We start from the raw sequence: 23,734 nt of genomic DNA, 5'->3' as shown, positions 1-23,734 counted from the left end.
TTTATTATGTCAATGGGTGGGATTGAGCCACAGCACATTTGTAAAGACAACTTCTTCACTTTTTTTGGTAGGGGGGTGGATATTGTTACTTTTTAAAAATAAATGAATGCATTACTTAACTAGTTATATTAAGTCCTTATTGTTCTTATAAAGACTACTATAAAGCCGCTAATAAAAACTATACACATACCTTTCTTAGAAAATGTTTTGTTTTTATTTAAAGTTGGGTGCATATTTTTCCTGAAGACTGAAAATTAGAACTTTTTTTTTTTTTTTAGACAGTCTCACTCTGTCGTCAGGCTAGAGTGCAGCAGCCGGATCTCGGCTCACTGCAACCTCTGACTCCCTGTCAAGCAATTCTCCTGCCTCAGCCTCCCGAGTAGCTGGGATTTCAGGCATGTGCCACCTCACCCAGCTAATTTTTGTATTTTTAGTAGAGTTGAGGTTTCACCATGTTGGCCAGAATGGTCTCAATCTCCGGACCTTGTGATTTGCCTGTCTCAGCTTTCCAAAGTGCTGGGGTTACAGGCGTGAGCCACCACATCTGGCCAATTTACTTCTTAATCAGAAATAAAAGGAGTGATAGTTTAATTTTCTTATCTAGCAAATGTGGTCTCTTTTGAATTTGATTAAGTTTTACTGAAATCATTTTAAGGATGTTTGAAGGGCATTTTCAAGTACATTGGTAATAACTGGATAATGTAAAACAACACGGACACACCGATATTTGCAGAGCCATGGCGAGATTCTCTTTTTTTCCAGTATGAAAGGTGGACAGGACGCTGCTCGAGGCGGAGGAAACAAGATGCAGTGTGTTGGCTTCTGGTTGTTATTAACTGAAAGCACTTTTAACCCTTCAGTGGTCAGATCTGGAAACCCCTAGGGAAACATGTAGTGATCGAACCTAGAACCACAGTTCCAGTGCCCTGTAAATGGAAAACTTACTTTTCCATTCCCTCAGCCTTACTAGACAGACTGATTTAGGGCTAATACGAATTTCTGATGTAAAAGTGAAGAACCCTTGAAGTACAGTAGGATAACTCAGAATTGACACCAGTAACACACATGATCTTTCCACTTGAAAAGGAGCAACAGAGGCATAGAGTCTAGAAATGAACATAAATAGGCAAAAATTACATCAATGAGTATTAAAAAGCGGGGACTCTATGAATTTCATAATCCCTCCAATTTTTTGTGTGTTATTTCCTTCTCTCAGAAGTAATATGTGTCCATTTAACCGAGGGTACAGAGCTCCTATTTTCTTCTATGTACAATGGAAGACATGAAAGCATGTCAGCAGGAAACTGTTTCACAAGTATCTTCTTGCTATTCTATGGAGCGTTTCTGTTGGAAGACAAGAGGGGAGGGAAGAAGGCTGTCAGGCAGTCACCAGCGTTTGCCAGCCTAGTCTTTAACCAGAATGTGTTGTAGAGATGGTGGGAAGTGTCTGAATTCCAGATGTAGTTGGAGGCAAAGGTGACAAGACTTGATGATGAATTAGATATGGTTAGTGTTGGAAAGAGAGGAATGGAGGCTCATGTTGAGATTTATGACGAGAGCAACAGAAAAAAATGCAGTTGTCATCAGCTGATGTGGGAAGACAAAGGAACAGCTGCATTTTGAGCACCTTACTAGATATCCAGGTGCAGGCATAACAGGGATAGATGGGACAGAGCTCAAGGAAAAAGCCAGAGTTGGAGATAAGAATGTGTGAGTCATCATTATGTAAATGGCATTTAGAAGAATGGGATTTTATGAAATAATTTCAGGGGAGAATGTATTTAAAGGATCAAGCTGAGAAAAGAGTTCTAGAGCAGTCCAAAATATGGATATTGAAGAGAGTAGGAGCCATAAAAGGAAACTGAGAAGGAGCAGTTTGTGGGATAGGGGAAAATCCGGAAGGCTGCGATGTCATGGAAGCCAGAAGAAGAAAGGATTAAAAGAAAAGGAAGTGATGATGATCAGAGCGTCCAAAGCCGCTCAAGTGCAGAATTATGTAAAGGCAAAGAATTACCTCGGCATTTTGCATCACCCTCACGAAAGCGATTTCAGTCAAAATGGTAGTGGCAAGATTGATCTTTAACAATTGAACAAAGATTGGTTATCTGCTGATTCCAATTCCAGGAATTTATCTTACAGATATGCTTACACTTAAGTAAAATAATAATAGATGTTCAAAGTTACTCTTTGAAGTTTTGTACATGAACACACAATTGAAAATAGCATAAATACATATACATAGAAAACAAGCCAAATAATCTATATATAGTAGTCCGTCTTTATTCAGTCTCACTTTCCCTAGTTTCAGTTACCGGCAGTCAACCGCAATCTAAAAATATTAAGTGGAAAATTCCAGAGATATAAAAAATCATGTTTTAAATTGCATGTCATTCTGAGTATTGTTATAATTGTTCTTCGTTATTGTTGATACTCTTACTGTGACTAATTGATGAATTAAACTTTATCATAGGTACGTACAGATAGGGAAAAACAGTGTATGTAGAAAGAGTTGGGAGTTATTCATGGTTTCAGCCATTCACTGGAGGATCTTCAGCCTGTACCTTATAGATAAGTAAGAACCACTGTATATACATTCAGTGAAACACTATCCAGTTGTTAAAATTATTAAGCAGCTTTCCATATATTAAAATTAAAAGATCTTCAAAGTTTGTTAAGCTAGCAGAAAAAGTTGCAATGCAGTATGTTTGAAATGCCATTATTTATTATAGAACAAATAAAAATGAGCATTTATATGAACATATATTTTAAAAAACAGTAGACAATCGTAATTGCCTACAAGGAGCGAAACTGGGTGGTAGCGTAAAGTGACAGAAGGAAGATTAACTGTAATTTATATACCTTAATAACTCTGAATCATGGGCACATGGATTAGCTATTCAAAACCCTAAATAAAACTTCACACATGAATCTGAAAAAAAATGTAGTTTAAAATGTAAAAGAAAACAAAGAATGGGTGATGAGGAAATGAATACTATGTATAACAGAACTCTGGAAAAGTTTCAAAAAGAAGATTAAAAGTAGCTGGAGTGGGCCATGGAGATTTGTTTTAAAATGGGAGTTCTTATGACCAATGGGAATAAACTATAGAGAAGGCAAAGTTGATGGTGGGGGGAATGACCACTGGGGGAGCAAATCCTTTCATAAGTGGTAGGGAGTGGCACTTAGCCTGGTGATACTAAGGGAGAGAACTAGCAGGACAAGGAACAGGGACAGTGCCATTTCCTAGAAACCCCCACATTTGGATCCATCCTTTGGCCAGCATCCTACATTCCTAAAGCTAATGTGCCTGGGACACTTGTACGAACGATTGCAGTTGACGCCACCATAAAGTCTCGGTTCTTAATGTCATTTGGATTGTCTCCACCTCATCAAACGTTTCTTACCACTCCCTCCAGTTCCCACTGGCTCAGAACTAATTCTCTCTGCCCCGCCTCCCGCTTCAGTCTTAGGACAGTTGTAGACTTCAGAGGATCTCAGGAATGAATCGCCCTCACCAGTTCTATCTCCTGTATGTTTATCTGCTCAGCTCATCTCCTTCCCTCTAGGCCTGCTGTCAAGCTGACCACCGTCTCTGCTCTGGGTCCCAAATCTGCCCCCACTTCAATCTGAATTTTGATTCATAAACAATTCTTCTAACCACCTGCAACGTGAACCTCTTCTGCATTTCATGACTTCGTCATTTAAAGGTATTAAGATGTATCACTCCCATCCATAAAACGAGCAGAAAACAGAAATGCTCTTGTGATCCTGACACCCCCTGTAGCTAGAGTCCCCCCGTCTGATCTTTTCTCAGCTATCTTCCATTAAAAAAAATAACCTCATTTGTGTTTCCTGCCGCCAGCTCCTCCACTCCCATTGACTTCTCTCCCATCACAGGCCAGCTTCCACTCCCACCATCCCGTGAAACTACTTTGGCATCAGTCAGAAGCCACTGATCACTGAAACCTCAGCTCACCGAACAACTCGGTAACACTGGACAAAGCTAACCATTTATCACTTATGCTTTATTTTTCTGAGGCTCAGAGATACCTGTCTTTCCTGTGAATTCTCCACAGCACTCTCCTGATCCCCTTATTATATCTTTGATTTTTACTTATTTGGTGATCCTCTTCCATTGCCCATCCCTAGCTCTCTTCTTCATTCATTTCTATTTTATCTTTTGGTCAAAGATTCCTTTGACAGTCTCAAAACAAAAATGGGAAAAAATGAAAACAAACTATGTTATTTCTCCCCAAGGGAAAAATGCACATAGATACAAATATTTGCTGATGATTTTAGACAATTAGCGGACTCACCGAAGCCCATCAGTGGGAGTTGGGAATCTTTCCTAGAGTTTTTTATAAAATAATTTTAACAGCTACTGTAATTTCAGCAACTCCAAATGAGTTGATGAATCCTAGTTTGTCGAAATGTGAAAGTGACTCTCAGTTCTAGCACTGCGCACTGATAGTCCTTTTTCGGTGTATCCAACTCCTCATATATACTGCCTTCATGATTTTTTTCATACCTGCACGCAATATTTATTCTTTATATAATTTCTTTAAATTGAATAATATTTTAAAATATCAATAAACAAAAATAAAATTCTTATCAATATTGTTAATGGAAAATGGATACTACTACCACAAATAAGATGAAATGATAAAAAGAATCTAGCCAACACCAGTGATGTCATTAAATTTTAATTAGGTGTTTATTGTCCACTAAACGACTTGAGCCTGAGGCTAACATTCTCTTGTAGTAAAAGGTAGATGAGCAAAAGTTAAGAACAAATTTCCACCAAGCCAGAAGTCTTTCAAGTGATTAATCCAAAGGGAAAGGAAATTGAAAGGAGAAGAAATTCTTCACCATCTGATACAGTGTTATGTAATTCCGTGAGCTTCTGCAAGTAGTGTGCTGAGTAGGACCAGTAGGATACATCCTGGCATTTGGGTAAATTCCCCTCTCTTCTGCATATCCAGCCCAATCCTCCTTATTAGGTAAAGCCCTCAAGATGGCAACATGGACAGATCAGTTACCTCCAGCCTCAGTTGACAGGTTCATAATTAAACTCATCTTTCTCCCCTAAATGTTTAAGCCTCGTCTAGTCCATATTCTATAAGAGAGACTCTCCCAAATTTCTTTTTCAAAGTTTTCCTCCAGACTCAGCCAGATGCAGTCAGTCTCCTCTTAGGTTAGGTCTCTTGAATGCATTACACGTCCCTCATCATCCATTACTTACTTATTCAATATACTTAGCCTTGACTTTTTCAATACCTTCCAAGCTCATCTCCCTGAATCTAACCTTGCCCGCATTCGTCGTTTTTCCCGTACTGCCACCGAATTAATTTTAGGGATTAGTTCTGTGTCATGCTTAAAGTCCTTTAGTGAATCCTCATGTCACTCTAGGAACAAGCCAAGCCCTGTAGCTCTTCCTTCCAAGTCCTTTTTCATCTGAATTTCTGCTCCAACTTTACTTCCAGCCACTCTTCCTTGCCCACCCACTAGCTATGCTCAGCAATGGGGAACTACTTACACTTCTCTGTCATAGGTTTTTCTTTCTTCTCTCAGCTCTGAGTGTTCTTCCTTTCACCTGGCAAATTCTCAGTCTTTTGCCAAAATTTACATAGATTTGTTTCACTTCCCAGACTTCTCCTTTTGCTAAAAAGTAATTCATCCTCTAAACTAGCTGGAAACCTTTTGTAAACATCCATTTTGCATTCACCATGCTGTTTGTGTTTTATTTATTTACATGTCTCTTCTCTTGGTTACACTAGTGAGTACCTGGAGGCAGAGATAGTCTTTTCCATCTCTGTATCTTCAGACTGAATGAACTGTAGTGCTCAGCACACACAGCATCAAAGGGAAACTTAACGTGACTCTCATGTTGTCTAAGAGCAGATGTAAACAAGCCATGTGAACACTTCACAACTACCCTTGAGTAGGAGAGATTTTCTAGAAATCATCTCAAAAATTTTTCTTTCTTTGTTCATTGGTGCTTCTGTCTATAGCATTTCTTTCTTTCAAACTGTTTTATAAAATTAAAAGACAAAACAAAACCCCAGAGAAGCTTCCTAATGTAATCTTCTGTACCTGCAGTCTTTAAGACAGGTGGCTGTATCTCTTATATAACAAAATATCAAGATAGGAAAAATATATAGCCTCACTCAATAACCCACTTTAGTATTGAACTGCCTTTATTTTTTTGTATACAATATAAACTGACATTACTATAGTTATTTCTATTCTGTTTTTGAAATGAACAATATGGGGTTACATTTTCCTTAAATCAAACTTTCATCTATTTTAAAACAATGTCAAATAATACTGAGCAAAATTATCTGAATTAAATCTGGAGTTATTAATAAGCATTCATCTTTTACAGATGCTTAACTTTCTAGCTTATCTAGGATTCAAAGATTTTTGGCACTAATTCAGCTTAAATCTTTCCTTTTGGATCATTTCCTCATCTTATAGCTTATAGTCTATCAGTGAATTAGCACACTTACAGTGAAAATCAGTGGAGTAAAGTCTCGTTTGTGTGAACCCAGAAAATCTGAAACAGATCTCAGTTAATTTCTAAAGCGGATTTTGCCAAGGTTGAGGCTGCACCAGTGACCATAGCCTCTGGAAGTCCTGATTGCATCCGAGCTGGTCGGGGTACAGCTTGGTTTTATACATGTTAAGGAGACATGAGACATCAATCACTATGTGTAAGAAGTACACTGGTTCCATCTGGAAAGGCGGGACATCTTGAGGCAAGAGCAGGAAGACTCCTGGGAAGGGAGCTTCAGATCACAGATAGGTGAGACACTAACAGTTGCATTATTTTGAGTTTCTGAGTGGCCTTTCCAAAAAAGTCTACCTCAGGAAGCAGAGGGGTAACTGTGATTAGAATGGGAGGAAGCTTTGCCCTCAGCAGTTTGCAGCTTAAGTTTTCCTTAGTGATTTTGGGGGCCCAAGACATTTTTATTTCGCATTAGAGATAGATATTTTATATAAGTAAAAAGCCGTATCTACATTAAAATCGTCAAAATTATGTGCAAATACCTAGGTATGAAAAGCACTTACTTTATAATCACAGTTTGATCCCTTCATATTTTGCTTTTAAGGCATTTGTGATATTTAGAAAAATATATAAAGCATGGCTTTATTTCCTTTTTCTTTCTTTCTCTCTCTCTCTCTCTCTTGCCTTCCTTCCTTCCTTCTTTTCCTCTTTTTTTGATTCTCTTTTTTTTTTTAAGAAGGGTTTTGTTTTGTAATCCAGGCTATATGCAGTAGTAGAATGATCACAGCTCATTGTAGCCTTGAAATTTTTGTCCCAAGTGATCTTACCACCCCAGCCTTCCAAGCGGCTAGAACTAGAGATGTGCTCCACCATATGAGGCTAACGTTTCTGTTTGTTTTGTTTTGTTTTTGTGGAGATAGTGTCTCACTATGTTGCCTAGGCTAGTCTTAAATTACTGGCTTCAAGCAATCCTCATGCCTCTGCCCCCAAACTTCAGGGATTACATGCATGAGCCACCGCTCCTGGTTTTATCTTGTTTTCTAATTATCATAGGAAGCAAAATTCCTGACCAGCGTATTAATAGCTAAATAACATCAGAAAAAGACTAATTTGCCACATGCTTACAAGGAAGAGTAGCTCCATTTTGTGGTACACGTAAAAGTTTGGAGGTTAGTTGCATATTTTCATGCGTTTTTATTAAATAATGTTTGAAATAATAAGTTGCAGATTTGGAAACTGCCCATTGCCATATTCTGCTTACATCTTATCCAGTGCAGCTACCGCAACACAGCACTAATAATTCAAACCTTTTTTAAAGGTTCTTTGGAATCTTGGCAGCTGCTTGACAAGCCAAGGAGGACCCTTCAATCTTAATAATTCTGTTTGAAATAAAAACAGTGGAGCTCTCTATTCTTACCTTTTGTAAATGAAGTCTAGATTGTATGATTTGGAGCCTTTCTATTTTGAGAAAAGGAACCTGGATTTCAAATACTCCAAGAATCATTTTCTCTCAAATTCATCTGTGCATCTTTCTTACCCCTCCCTCTCCTGATTAAATTCACTCAACCACCATCAATTTTAGAAGATATCAGAAGAGATCAAATAGTATTCATTCCATCTTAGTAATAATCCTGGAAAGGGTCTTCAAGTGTATGAATTAAAATCCTGAAAAACTTTATTTTCATCTTAAAGAAGTTTACGTAGATTTAGCTCAATTCCAGGCAAACTTCCTGTCTACATATATTCTCCCAAATTTACCCTCTCACTAAAAGCAGGTGCAACATTCTATTGAACAACATTGCTGCCTTCAGGATCTAAGGGGGAAAATCTGTCCAGATTGAGGCTCTTTCAAAAAGTATATGAAAACATTATACTATTGCGAATTGTAAGTAGACAATTTGACTTCTGCAGTGATATTCAGAATAGTTACAGTAAAATTAGTGATGTATATTGGATATTGGAACATTACTCAAGAGAAATGTCTAATTTGACATAAGATACAAAATATGTACAATTCCTGTTACAGTAAGGAGGTAAATGCTTTCTGAGTGAATAAATTCTAAAGTATACCAAAGTGAGATCAGATCTTACAAAATGAGAAGTAGAAGGAATGTTTCTGCCCAGGATACAAACATCTAAAGTTATTTTAAGTGTAAGGTGTCAGGAAGGGTTCCAGTTTCTGCTTTCTGCACATTGCTAGCCAGTTTTACCAACACCATATAGTAAACAGGGAATCTTTTCTCCATTGCTTATTTTTGTCAGGTTTGTCAAAGATCAGATGGTTGTAGATGTGTGGCATTGCCTCCAAGGCCTCTGTTCTGTTCTGTTGGTCTATATCTCTGTTTTGGTGCCAGTACCATGCTGTTTTGATTACTGTAGCCTTGTAATATAGTTTGAAGTCAGGAAGCATGATGCCTCCAGCTTGGTTATTTTTGCTTAGGATTGTCTTGGCTATACAGGCTTTCTTTTGGTGCCATATGAAGTTTAAGGTGGTTTTTTGCAGTTCTCTGAAGAAGGTCATAGGCAGCTTGATGGGGATAGCATTGAATCTATAAATTACTTTGGGCAGTATGGCCATTTTCACAATATTGATTCTTCCTAACCATGAGCATGGAATGTTTTTCCATCTGTTTTGTCCTCTCTTATTTCCTTGAGCAGTGGTTTATAGTTCTCCTTGAAGAGGTCCCTTACGTTCCTTGTGAGTTGTATTCCAAGGTATTTTATTCTCTTTGTACCAATTGTGAATGGTAGTTCATTCTTGATTTGGCTCCCTTTAAGTCTGTTATTGGTGTATAGGAATGCTTATGATTTCTGCATGTTGATTTTGTATCCTGAGACTTTACTGAAGTTGCTTATCAGTTAAAGGAGATTTTGAGCTGAGACAATGGGGTCTTCAATCACATCGTCTGCAAATAGAGATAATTTAGCTTCCTCCTTTCCTATTTGAATACGCTTTATTTCTTTTTCTTGCCTGATTGCGCTGGCTAGAACTTCCAATACTATACTGAATAAGAATGGTGAGAGAGGGAATCCTTGTCTAGTGCCAGATTTCAAAGGGGATGCTTCCAGTTTTTGCCCATTCAGTATGATATTGGCTGTGAGTTTGTCATAAATAACTTTTATTATTTTGAGATACGTTCTATCAATACCGAGTTTATTGAGGGTTTTTAGCATAAAGGGCTGTTGAATTTTGTTGAAGGCTTTTACTGCATCTACTGAGGTAATCATGTGGTTTTTGTCTTTGGTTCTGTTTATATGGTGAATTACGTTCATAGATTTGCCTATGTTGAACCAGCCTTGCCCCTGTAATGAAACCTACTTGATCATGGTGGATAAGCTTTTTTATGTGCTGTTGCAATCAGTTTGCCAGTATTTTATTGAAGATTTTTATATCTATGTTCATCATGGATATTGGCCTGAAGTTTTCTTTTTTTGTTCGGTCTCTGCAGGATTTTGGTATCAGGATGATGTTGGTCTCATAAAACGATTTGGGAAGGATTTCCTCTTTTTGGATGGTTTGTAATAGTTTCAGAAGGAGTGGTACCAACTCCTCTTGTATGTCTGGTAGGATTTGACTGTGAACCCATCCGGACCTGGGCTTTTTTTGGTTGGTAGGCTATTAATTGCTGACTCTTCTTCAGCCTTTGTTATTGGTCTGTTCAGGGCTTCAACTTCTTCCTGGTTTAGGCTTGGAAGGGTGCAAGTGTCCATGAATTTACCCATTTCTTCCAGGTTTACTGCTTTGTATGCATAGAGTTGTTTGTAGTAATCTCTGATTATGGGTTGTATTTCTGTGGAATCGGTAGTGATATCCCCTTTATCGTTTTTTATTGCATCTATTTGATTCTTCTCTCTCTTCTTTTTTATTAATCTAGCTAGCAGTCTGTCTATTTTGTTGATCTTTTCAAGAATCCAGCTCCTGGATTTATTGATTTTTGGATGGGCTTTTTGTGTCTCTATCGCCTTCAGTTCTGCTCTGATCTTAATTATTTCTTGTCTTCTGCTAGCTTGAGTTTTTTTGTTGTTTTTTGTTTTTATCTTGGTCCTCTAGCTCTTTCAATTTTGATGATAGGGTGTTGATTTTACATCTTCCCTTGCTTCTCATGTGGTCATTTATTGCTATAAATTTCCCCCTCGACACTGCTTTAAATGTGTCCCTCAGATGGTGGTACATTGTGTCTTCATTCTCGTTGGTTTCCAAGAACATCTTTATTTCTGCCTTCATTTCATTGTTTATCCAGTCAACATTCAAGAGCCAGTTGTTCAGTTTCCATGAAGTTGTGCGGTTCTGAGTTAGTTTCTTAATCCTGACTTCTAATTTGATTGCACTGTGGTCTGAGAGACTGTTTGCTATGATTTCCATTTTGCATTTGCTGAGGAGTAATTTACTTCCAATCATGTGGTCGATTTTAGAGTAAGTGTGATGTGGTGCTGAGAAGAAGGTATATTCTGTGACTTTGGGGTGGAGAGTTCTGTAAATATCTATTAGGTTTGCTTGGTCCAAGTCTGAGTTCAAGCCCTGGATATCCTTAATTTTCTGTCTCATTGATCTGTCTAATATGGACAGTGCAGTATTAAAGTCTCCCACTATTATTGTGTGGGAGTCTAGGTCTCTTTGTAGGTCATTAAGAACTTGTTTTATGTATCTGGGTATTCCTGTATTGGTTGTGTGTGTTTAGAATCATTAGCTCTTCTTGTTGCATTGATCCTTTTACCACTATGTAATGCCCTTCTTTGTCTCTTTTGATCTTTGTTGGTTTAAAGTCTATTTTATCAGAGACTAGGATTGCAACTCCTGCTTCTTTTTGCTCTCTATTTGCTTGGCAAATCTTCCTTCATCTCTTTATTTTGAGCCTATGTGTGTCCTTGTATGTGAGCTGGGTTTCCTGGATACAGCACACTGATGGGTCTTGACTTCCTATCCAGTTTGCCAGTCTGTGTCTTTTGATTGAGGCATTTAGCCCATTTACATTTATGGTTAATATTGTTATGTGTGATTTTGATCCTACAATTTTCATGCCAGCTGGTTGTTTTGCACATTAGTTGATGCAGTTTCTTCATTATGTTAATGCTCTTTACTATTCTGAACATTTTCGAAGTAGCTGGTATTGGTTGTTCTTTTCTGTGTTTAGTGCTTCTTTCAGGAGCTCTTATAAAGCAGGTCTGGTGGTGATGAAATCTCTGAGTAATTGCTTGTTCATAAAGGATTTTATTTCTCCTTCACTTTTGAAACTTAGTTTGGCTGGATATGAAATCCTATTTTGAAAGTTCTTTTCTTTAAGGATGTTGAATATTGGGCCCCACTCTCTTCTGGCTTGTAGGGCTTCTGCCAAGAGATCCACTGTGAGTCTGATGGGCTTCCCTTTGTGGGTAACCCAACCTTTCTCTCTGGCTACTCTTAGCATTTTTCCTTTATTTCAACCTTGGTGAATCTGATGCTTATGTGCCTTGTGGTTGCTCTTCTTTGAATATCTTTGTGGTGTTCTCTGTTTTTCCTGGACTTGAATATTGGCCTGCCTTGCTAGGTTGGGGAAGTTTTCCTAGATAATAACCTGAAGATAATAACCTAGATAATAACCAGCTTGGATTCATTCTCTCCTTCACATTCAAGTACACCTATCAAATGTAGATTAGGTCTTTTCACATAATACCATATTTCTTGGAGGCTTTCTTCACTTCTTTTCACTTTTTCTCTAATCTTGCCTTCTCAATTTATTTCATTAGTTGATCTTCAACCTCTGATATCCTTTCTTCTGCTTGGTCGATTTCGCTATTGTAACTTCACAAAGTTCTCATGTTTTGTTTTTCAGCTCCATCAAGTCATTTATATTCTTTTCTAAGCTGTTTATTCTTGTTAGCATTTCATCAAACCTTTTTTCAACATTCTTAGTTTCTTTGCATTGGGTTAGAACATGTTCTTTTAGCTCAAAGAAGCTTGTTATTACCTACCTTCTGAAGCCTGTTTCTGTCAATTCATCAGACTCATTCTCCAACCAACTTTGTTCCCTTGCTGGTGAGGATTTATGATCCCTTGGAGGAGGAGAAGCATTCTTGTTTTGGGTGTTTTTGTCCTTTTTGTGCTGGTTTCTTTCCATCTTTGTGGATTTATCTACCTGTGGTCTTTGTAATTGGTGACCTTGGTTGGGGTCTCTGAGTGAACATCCTTTTTGTGGATGATTAAGTTATTTCTTTCTTTTTTTTTAGTTTTCCTTCTAATAGTCAGGCTCCTCTGCTGCAGGACTGCTGGAGGTCCACTCCAGACCCTGCTTGCCTGGGGATCACCTGCTGTGGCTGCAGAACAGTAAGCGTTGCTGCCAGTTTCTTCTTCTGTTACGTTTGTCCCAGCAGGATACTTGCCAGATGTCAGCCTGAGCTCTCCTTTACAAGGTGTCTCTTTGGATATATGGGGGTCGGGGAGCTGCTTGAGGAGACAGTCTGTCCCTTATAGGAGCTCAAGTGCTGAGCTGTGAGCTCCGTTGTTCCATTCAGAGCTGCTGGGCAGGTATGTTTAAGTCTGCTGCAGTGGAACTCATAACCACCTATTTTCCCAGGTGCTCTGTCCTGGGAAGGTGGGGCTTTATTTATAAGTTCCTGACATGCTGCTGCCATTTTTCAGAGATTCCCTGCCCAGAAAGGTGGTAGCCTTGTCACAGTCTGCCAGCAGAGGCATTGCTGAGCTGCCATGGGCTCTGCCCAGCTGCTGTGTGAACTTCCTTGCAATTTTGTTTATAGGGGTATAGTTACAACTACCTCAGTAATAGTGGTCTGCCTCAGTAATGGTGGACTACCTCAGTAATGGCAGACTGCCTTGGTAGTGGTAGGCTGCCTCAGTGATGGCAGATTCCCTTTTCCCCACAGAGGTGGACTGTCCCAGGTCCAGCTGCATTTGCTGTGAAACTCTCAATTCAGAGTGTTTTAGATTGCTGAGTTTCATGGGGGTGGGACCCACCAAGCCTGATCACCTGGCTCCCTGTTTCAGCCCCCTTTTTTCAGTTGAATGGATGGCTCTGTCTCCCAGGTGTTGCAGGCACCACTTGAAATGGCCACTCAGATATGTATGAGTTTTTGTGTGGAGACCTGCGGCAGCTGAAAGAGCATGCTGGAAACTCATGGCACTTTTCAGCCGAAGAAGCTCCTGGTCTGTGGGCAGTAATACTTTGAAAATGCAGTGATCACTCACCCTCTGCATTGTTCCCACTGGGAACTGCACTCCAGAGCTGTTCCTATTTGGTCATCTTGGATCCACCTACCCAGATTTTCCATTTCTTCCTGATTCGGTCTTGGTCTGTTGTATGAGCCCAGGAATTTATCCATTTCCTCAAGCTTTTCTAATTTTTTAATGTATAGTTATTCATAATAATGTCTGATGATCCTTTGTATTTCTGTGATATTGGTTGTGTATTTTTTTATATCTGATTTTGCTTGGGCCTTCCTTCTTTTATTTCTTGGTTAATCCATTAAGTGGTTTATTGAGTGTGATTATCTTTTCAAAACACAAACTTTTCATTTCATGGATCCTTTACATTTTTTTATTTGCCTCTATTTAGTTCTGCTCTGATCTTTATTATTTCTTTCTTTCTACTTATTTGGGATTTTTTTATTCTTACATTTCTAGTTCCTTAAAGTGCATTTTTAAGTTGTCTATTTGAAATCTTTCCACTTTTTTATGTGGGCATTTATTGCTATCAGTTTTCTTCTTAGCACTGCTTTTGCTATACCCCGTAAATTTTGATATGTTGTGTTTGGATTTTTGTTTGTTTCAATAATTTTTTAATTTCCTCCTTAATTTCTTCCTTGACCCAGTGGTTGTTCAGGAGCATGTTGTTTAATTTCCATGTATTGGTAGAGTTTACACAGTTTCTCTTTTGACTGTTTTTTAGTTTTATTGTAAAACTAAAATATTTTATATGATTTCTATTTTTAAATGTTTGTTGAGACTTGTTTTGGGTCCTAACATATTATCCCATTTTTTTTTTATTTTGTTTGGTTTGCAGAAAAGTCACATATTTTTATTTATTTACCTGTAATCTATTTAATGTGCTTAACTCTTATTAATATGATTAGATTAGTATTTGATTCTCTTGGCTATTTAAAATAGCCAATATATTATCACATGGATGATAGGGTTAAAAATAGTAGACAATATTTTGAATCTAAAAATTTTACCTCAGTAATATTTTTCTGCTTCATGTACTAAGTAATAGCATAAAATTATATTTCTAAAGATAGTTCATTAGAATTATTATAAATCACTCAATTGTGCAAACTAAATAGTATATCATTCAATTAAGGGTCCTTCTTCAACTCAAGAAGTAATTTTTAAGAAACTATTTCAAACATGACTATATGGAGTTTTTGTGTTTAAATATTTTCCATTGATACTTAGTTTTAATATTACATTTTGGCTAGAAAATGTAGGTGGCATGATTTCTAATTGATATGCTTGACTAAGCTTTTCTTTATTGAGTTACATATATTTACTTTATGATAAGTTCTGCTGTACATTTGACAAACAGCAGATTACATACCAGATACCACACTAATAATACAGCATTATATTCAGCATTCCATATTTTTTTTCTTATTGTATATATTGCTAGAGATGCACTAAAGTCTCCCTCTATAATTGTATTTGACTATCTTCCATTGGACTTACCATCTTATGATTATTTGCATATTATGGTGCTTGATTTGGGGGAACTTAAAAATATATGACTGTCCAATCTTTCTGTGTGAAATTTACTTTATTAAATTCCTATTTTCTAGCATGAGCTTTATTATTTTTCTTTTCTTTAGGTTTGCATAATGTTTGTAGGCCTGAGTCATTTCACTGAATTTTTCTTAAAGCAAAATATTATTAAATATTTTTTATCTGGATACATATCTGGTTTTTTCCATTTCAGTAGATGAACTCACCTTACTTTTTAATTAATTGCCATAAGTATCAGGTTCCTTTTTACCTGATCAAACAAATTTCAGTGTTTTATTTTTCCTTTTGTCATTCCTTTCTATTTTGTCATTGTCTTTTTTTATTGATGAATAATTTCTTGATTTCCTTCTTCTCTTGGAGAAAATGCATGTTTATTCAATTTAAACATAGTCAGATAGAGTATATATGGATTCTGCTAGAAACTGATATAGGTCATGCTTTGATTTTCCTTATCATTTCTAGATCCTAAAGCCTGAAAGGAAGTGGAGGGAACAAATAGTCCCAAAAGAAACTTCTTTCATCAGAAATGTCATTATTCATTCTTTTTGCTGTTGGTAAATTTACTATAATAAACTTTAGCAGTGCCTGGTTTTATGGTTGGCCAAATCACACATTTCTGAATGTTAGCATTTTCCCCAGTGTTCTAAGCAGATGGTATGCCTAGAAATGACTTCCATTTTCTCCCATACTTTCTTCTGATGTCATTCTTTGACCCATTCACTCAGGGTGTGGCAGACTGAATCAGCCAGCATTACCTTTATTTACCATCTAGATAGATAGCGCTTTTTAAGGAGGTAAAATTTAATATTGTTACATTTGCATCCTCTGTGGCTTCCATCAAATGAAATCACACACTATTTCAATGGAAATACCTGCAACTTTGGCCAGGAAGATGTCAGTATCACTAGTCAATAGTTGCTTCTTCTTTTACTGGTTTATAAATTATTTCGATATGAACTCAGGTAGGTGAGGAACTACATGCAATCTTGAAAATATGTATGTTCCCCAACTTGTGGCTTTTGACACAGTTTACATATCATGTGAAGAAGAAAGCACAGTTACGTTGCACAGGAGTTAATTTTAAGAAGCATTTGACCAGTATGTGTATACCTTGACCTTGAACTCATCTGAGATAGACCTTCTATCAGCTCTTACAAGCTTAGAATATTAAAACTTTCTCTTGTTCTTCCCCAGATAACTTGTCTTTGTTTTTATGTACCAATAGGTCATGCAGTAGGTATAGTAAATGATCCTGATTTCAGATAATTTATTAATTTATTTCTTCCCTTAGTTCAGAAAGGCTCCTTGTTTCATCTTACTTATGTAAGATGAAAATACTTATGTATTTTCATATAGGAAATAATTAAAATTATATATGAACCATAGCGGCAAAGTTAGAGATTATCCAGTACTTTGGCTCACTGGTTTCTCTGAATGATTCACCATAGATCTGCCCTTGCAGTTTATTTATTTCCAGGTCATTCAGTGGGATTCTATTGAAAAAAAAAAAGCATCAAACACTCAAATTACTTCAATGTGATAGTTCTTGGCAAGATTGCACATTGAAATTGAAATTTTAAAAATGAGCAAAGAAGATCTAGAAGTAAATAGGGAAAAATTGAAATTAATATTTTTTTAATAGTGAGACATCTTTGAAACATAAAGGACATGACAACGATATTTCAAATGTCAACAAATGAAACAGCCCTGAAATGTATATAACACCAAAAGAAAAGGATTATAGTTAAAATTATGAAAAGATGTTTTTGAAAATTCCAAATAAAAGTGTTTTGACTAGTGGTCTTCTGGTAAATGTTTAAAAAAGCAGCTAGGGTAGAAAGAGGAAAAGCCCTCATTTGTGAAGTTTGCCAATTTCCATAGTGTAAATATTCCCAACATGATCAATTTCAAGCTATCAGCATGAAGTCACTGAACACAGAGTCAGGAAGAAATGTGCCCAGTGATTCCCATGAGCCAGTGAAAGTCATTTCCAAATGATATGGTTTGGCTCTGTGCCCCTACCCAAATCTCATCTTGAATTGTAATCCTCATGTGTCAAGGGAGGGAGGGAGGTGTTTGGATCATAGGAGTAGTTTCACCCATGTTATTCTCCTGATAGTGAGTGAGTTCTGATGAGATATGGTGGTTTTATAAGTGTTTGATAGTTTGTCTTTCAAATGCACTCTCACCTGCCACCATGTAAGACATGCCTGCTTCCCCTTTTGCCATGATTTTAAGTTTCCTGAGGCCTCTCCAACCATGTAGAACTGTGAATCAATTAAACCTATTTTCTCTATAAATTATTCAGTCTTGGGTAATCCTTTATAGCAATATGAAATGGACTAATACAATTAATTAGTACAAACAGTGGGGAACTGCCATAAAGATACGGAAAATGTAGAAGCAACTTTGGATCTGGGTAATGGTCAGATGTTGGTACAGTTTGGAGGGCTCAGAAGACAGGAAGATGTGGGAAAATTTGGAACTTCCTAGGACTTACTGAATGGTTTTGACCAAAATGCTGATAATCATATGGACAATGAAGCCCAGGCTGAAGTGGTCTCAGATGGAGATGAGGAACTTCTTGGGAAGTGGAGCAAAGGTCACTCTTGCCATGCTTTCGCAAAGAGACGGGTAGCATTTTGCCCCTGCCCTAGGGATCTGTGAAACTTTGAAATTGAGAGAGATGATCTGAAATTGGAATTTATATTTAAAAGGAAAGCAGAGCATAAAAGTTTGGAAGATATGCAGCCTTATGATGCAATAGAAAAGAAAAAAAACATATTCTGAGGAGAAACTCAATCTGCTGCCAAAATTTGCATAAGTAATGAGAAGCTGAATGTTAATCACCAAGACAATGGGGAAAATGTCTCCAGGGCATGTCAGAGATCTTGGTGGCAGCCCCTAGAATCCCAGGCCCAGAGACCTAGGAGGGAAAAATGGTTTCCTGGGCCCAGCCCAAGACCACTCTGTTCTGTTCAGTCTCAGGACTTGGTTCCCTGTGTCCTAGACGCTCCAGCTCCAACTGTGGCTAAGAGGGACCAAGATACAGCTCAGGCAGTTGCTTCAGAGGGTGAAAGCCCCAGGTTTGGTGGCTTCTACATGGTGTTGGGTCTGCAGGTGCACAGAAGTCAAGAATTGTGGTTTGGGAACCTTCACCTACATTTCAGAGGATTTATAGCAATGCTTGATTGTCCAGGCAAAAGTCTACTGCAGGGATAGGGCCTTCATGGTGAATCTTTGCTAGGGCAATGTGGAAGGGAAATGTGGGGTCAGAGCCCCAACACAGAGTCCCCACTGGTCACTGCTTAGTAGAGCTGTAAGAAGAGGGCCACCATCCTCCAGATCCCCAAATGGTAGACCCACTAGCAGCTTGTGCTGTGTTCCTGGAAAAGTCACAGGCCAGGCGCTCAACATCAGCCTGTGAAGGAGCTGCCTTAGGCAGTGGAAGCCCATCCCTTGCATCAGCATGCCCTGGATGTGAGACTCGGAGTCAAAGGACACTATTTTAGAGCTTTAAGAGTTAATGACTGCCCCAGTGGATTTAAAACGTTCATGTGGCCTGTAGCCCCTTTGTTTTGGACAATTTCTACCATTTGGAATGGGAGCATTTATACAATGCCTGTATCCCATTATGTCTTGAAAGTAACTAAGTTGCTTTTGATTTTACAGGTTCATAGGTGGAAGGGACTTGCCTTGTCTCAGATGAGACTTTGGACTATTGACTTCTGAGTTAATGCTGAAATGAGTTAAGACTTTGGAGGACTGTTGGAAAGACATGATTGGTTTTGAAATGTGAAGACAGGAGATTTGGGAAGGACCAGGGGCAGAATGATATTGTTTGGCTCTGTGTCCCCACCCAAATCTCATCTCAAATTGTATTCCCCACATGTCAAGAGAGGAACCTGTAATACTCACATATTGAGAGAGGGAGGTGATTGGATTCTGGAGGTGGTTCCCCATGCTGTTCTCATGATAGTTCTCATCAGAGATGACGGTTTATGAAGTTCCTCTTTCACATGCTGTCTCACCTACCACCAGATAAGACATGCCTGCTTCCCCTTCTGCCATGATTGTCAGTTTCCTGAGTCCTTCCCAGCCATGTGAAGTGGTGAATCAACTAAACCTCTTTTTTCCTTTTTTAATTTTTCTTTTTTTACACATTACCCAGCCTTGTGAAGTTCTTTATAGCAGTTTGAAAACACTTGTACACCAGCAAACCATTGGAATAATCTCATAGCATTTGAAAAAGTGGAGATTTTAAGATTTAATTGGTAATTTAATTTGTAAGAGTTAATTGGTAAAGGTAAAGGGTGTCTTGTGCCTGGTGGAACGCACTTTCACATTTAAAGTAAGGAATGAGCTAATGTGGTACAATTAAAAATGATTGAGACCATACAGTCAAAAACTCATGGACTTGAATTCCAGCATCATAACTTAGTCTGTGATTTTAACAAAATTACCTACTTTATCTGTCGTAATTTATTGATTTATTTAATGGATGAAAATTGTATATATTTATGGTGTACAACACGAAATATGTATATATTTCATATATATTATGGAATGGCTATATCAAGCTAATTAACATATGAATTACCTCATATATGTATTATTCATTTATGTTAAGAACTCTTAAATCTCTCCGAGCAATTTTCCAGGATAGAATACATTGTTATTAACTATTGCCACCATGCTATACAATAGAGCTTCTGGACTTATTCTCCCTAACTCAGACTTTGTGATCTATGACCAAGTATCATTCTTATTCCCTGGGTACCCACAATTCTACTCTGTTTCTTTGAGTTCAACCTTTTTAGATTCCAAATATTCAGGCTTCAATTATTCATCTGTAAAATTCTGCAAAATTGGAACTATTTAGCAAACACCTTAAAATGAATAAAAGACACAATAGAGAGAATAAACATGAATGTACCTGGTATGTAAGTAGATTAGAAATTATTATTTTTCTTCCATCTTCAATACTACTTATTTCCTTCTAGCTGTATTTACTCAATATAAAATACTAAATTGAGATCAGAATATGAATTATAACATACCTGTGTAGCTACTTGAAAATTACTCTTACATAGGAGAAAAAGTTATGAGAAATGCAGGCACCAACGGAGGAATTCAGTACCCACATTCATTTTCCTTCCCATCTTTGATGAAATTTAAGAAGCTATGGGTGATGACACATGGATAATTTTCAGGACCCGATTTTGTCACTTATTATTTTGTAGCCTCTATAGTTCAGGAAAAAGAAGTAAAGGAATGTGAAAGGGGTATTTAGTGGAGCAACCTATGGTATTTGCTACAAAAATACAATTCTGTAAAAGGTAGAAATGATGTGTCATGGGAATTCATGAAAGAAAATAACTTTTGGCTCTAATAAACAGAGGTGTTTTAAAACCCGACATTAAAAACAGTGTCTGCAGTGTTTGAATGGATGAAGATCAGATTTAGAACATTGTGGGTGAATCAAAATTATACATATGAACTGATATAAAAATAGAAAAGATTATTTTTTTGATTAAAAGGTAAGTAGCTTAATACATTCCAAATGGAAAGTAAACTTAGAGTAGTGTCAGAAAGTGTACTAGCTTGGTACTGGGTTAGCAAATGAGTCTATGGATTTGTTTTTATCTCCTATGTAATTACCATATTTGAAGATGCATACACTGTATTAACTGCTTTATTTATGCTTTTATTTAATTTCCAAATGATACTAAAAAGAAAGCATCATGCAATTTTTATGAAGAGGGAACTGACGACCAGTTTACAGTAATGATCTAAGGTTGTGCAATTTATCACTCAAGAAACATTAAAAGTTCTTGACAAAGGAAGTAACAAGATGGAAAGTGTAAGTTCCTGCAGTTATTTGACATCAGCAAATTAAAATTCTTGCCCTACTTTACATTGAAAGCAAAATTAGAAGCTATTGATTACTATAGATGCCAATGGTTTATTCTTCATGTAGCATATGGTAATGTCTTAAAAGCATTCCTTCTAAAAGCAAGAGTGACCCACCCAGCCCCCAGCATTTCACTCACCTCCCTCTTTGCAGCATGTCAGTGAAGGAGCTTTTGCATTTTCTGGTATATGAAACAAAAGTTATCTAGGCAATTATTAAACCCAAGTTTTCACTGAGGAATAAGTTAATCCATCTACTCTCATGAAATGCACTACTTTAGATTCATTTTTCAGTGGTATTTGCAGAGAAGTGAAACTTGAGCAAATTTGAAACATGACAGGAAAATGTGGTTAAGGAAAGGACTAAGTTTCCAAACATGATTCTATTCAAGAAGAGGAGCTTAGTTAAGCAGCTATGGAAATATCATTCTCTTGTGATCGTTCTTACTGAAATCATCATTGACCTTCAAACTGATAAATTCACAAAACAATCTTCAGCCCTCATCCTGTCTTATCACTTGGCAGCATTTGACCATGACTTACAGAAACTCTTTCTTGAAATATTTCAAGCTGGTTTCTATAATAATGTTTACCTTTTTTTTTTTTTTTTTTTACATTTTAAGCTTTCTTTCTATATTTTATAGAATTTGTTAATTTGTTTTTTGTTTTGCTAGTACTTGGAGGTCAACAGGAAGTGACAAAAGCAAATGGGTAAAAGACTGAAAGGTAAAGTATTCTTAACCTGATGTAAACATTCCCCACAATCTGGCCCCACGTGCATTTCCAACTTTACCTCTGGACCAGATTAATTTACCGTTGTGATCTTCTCAACTCAGAAGTACTTAATAATCATATTCTAATAAAATCCACCCATTGCTATTTAATTTGCTAGGATTTTACAGCTCTTATTTGTATAAATTTGTAATTGAACTTACTATGTGTTTGTATAGTTTATGTCTAAAAATTATCTCCCCCACCCGCAGTCTGAATGAGCAAAGAACATGCCTTTAATCCTTCTGTACCTAGTGACTAGTGACTAAAATGAGGTTAACAGAATCTGCAAATACATGTTTCACTAGCAAACGAAAGTTCGATGAACTAATCCTACCTGATTTTCTTAGCAGTAGTACCATCTTGGTCAAGTCTCTACACTTTTTTGCGTCTTTCTTTACTTACCTGCAAAATGTACATAATAATTATTGCCTTCCCCCTTTAAAATGTCACAATATTTTGGTATCAAAATAAGAAAAATGGTTTCAAAGGTATTTATAAATGTAAGGTATTGTGTATAGAAAACAGATCAATTTGAGCGTTACGAGCTTATCGTTTTACTAAATTTTCAGGTAGCCACACATGCATGTGCGAGTGCACACACAAGAGAGCCCACAAATAAAATGAATTGTTGCTGGATTTCCTGTCTTCATTGATTCTTATATTTATCACTCTGTGGAAAACGTATCAACGTTGCTGATTTGGTAGCCCTGTACTTGAATGCTATCATGGGGGAGACAGTTACTGCACGTGACAATGCATTTTAAATCATCACTATTGTTCTCTTAGATTTTAAATTCTTGAAAGATGATAAGTACAGCTCTGTATACTATGCAATACATTATCATACAAAAACGGTCAATATCAAGCATCTTTGATAGTGATAATAACTTTCTGAATGGTAATAAGCATGGTCAGAAGCAATAAAAAGTTGATAATCAATGAGAAAAGTCAGGCAGCAGTCCTCACCATCCCCACTGCAAGATTCCTACACAGAGCGGTAGGCATTTTAGCTTGTAAAACATTATTTCCCAATCCTCGAAACTGGACCAGTCAGGAATATACACTTGTTGCATAACATGAGTGCTCTGGCATTTTGCCATTGTTTTGCATATGAACTAACCAACACTTTTGGCAATACTGCAAACTTAAATTTTACAAACGATACGCATAGCAGAAATGTGACTCTATTGCTATTGTGAGAAATCTTTTAGATGCCTTTACTCCAAGTGACATAGTGAAAGTTTAAATTTAAAATGTTAAAGTTGACAAATGATAGGAGTACGGAGATGATGTCACTGTGTGGCAAAGCTCTCGTCATTTGTTGGTTTCCAGACGCCACCTCAGTACTATTGCTCATGTTACTGATGAAGTGATGCTGTATAAAGCTCAGTTCTATCAAACTCGGGAGAGTTAGCAGAAAAATATTTTCATCAAGGATGGAATTGACGAGTACAAATTCTGTGGAAACCGTCTGATAAGCTTCAGAAATGGCACTCTACAATTTTAGTATTTCAAAAAGACAGCATTATCAGGAAGAAAAACAAGAGTTATTGTAATTTATCTTTGGTTGTTTTAATGAATTATACAAACACAGTTTAACTGAGAATTCTGTGCATATTATTTGCATTTTGTTGATGGCACTCTCAGCAGAGACTTTGGCTAAGATGTAAAGCAGCCCTCTGAATGAATCACACAACCTGCAAAGAGCGGCACTAAATATAGCCATACATATGACAAAGGCTCCAGGTTTTTCCCGACATTTATATTACTGATACAAATCAACATAGAAATCAGAGAGTTTTAAAAGTAATACGTGCACAAGGGAATGG

The 23,734-nt window shown here is 37.1% G+C and overlaps 1 protein-coding gene across 4 annotated transcripts in view; it reads left to right on the top strand.

The window, feature by feature from the left end:
* HTR1F (5-hydroxytryptamine receptor 1F) overlaps positions 1-23,734 on the top strand; it is a 147,069-nt gene that overhangs the window by 1,989 nt on the left and 121,346 nt on the right. The gene's annotated exons all lie outside the window — the stretch shown is intronic.

Source organism: Callithrix jacchus, chromosome 21 (genome assembly GCF_049354715.1).
Source record: "Callithrix jacchus isolate 240 chromosome 21, calJac240_pri, whole genome shotgun sequence".
Classification (NCBI taxonomy): Eukaryota; Metazoa; Chordata; class Mammalia; order Primates; family Cebidae; genus Callithrix; species Callithrix jacchus.
The sequence above is the reverse complement of the archived record's forward strand: the minus strand, read 5'-3'. Positions and strand labels throughout refer to the sequence as shown.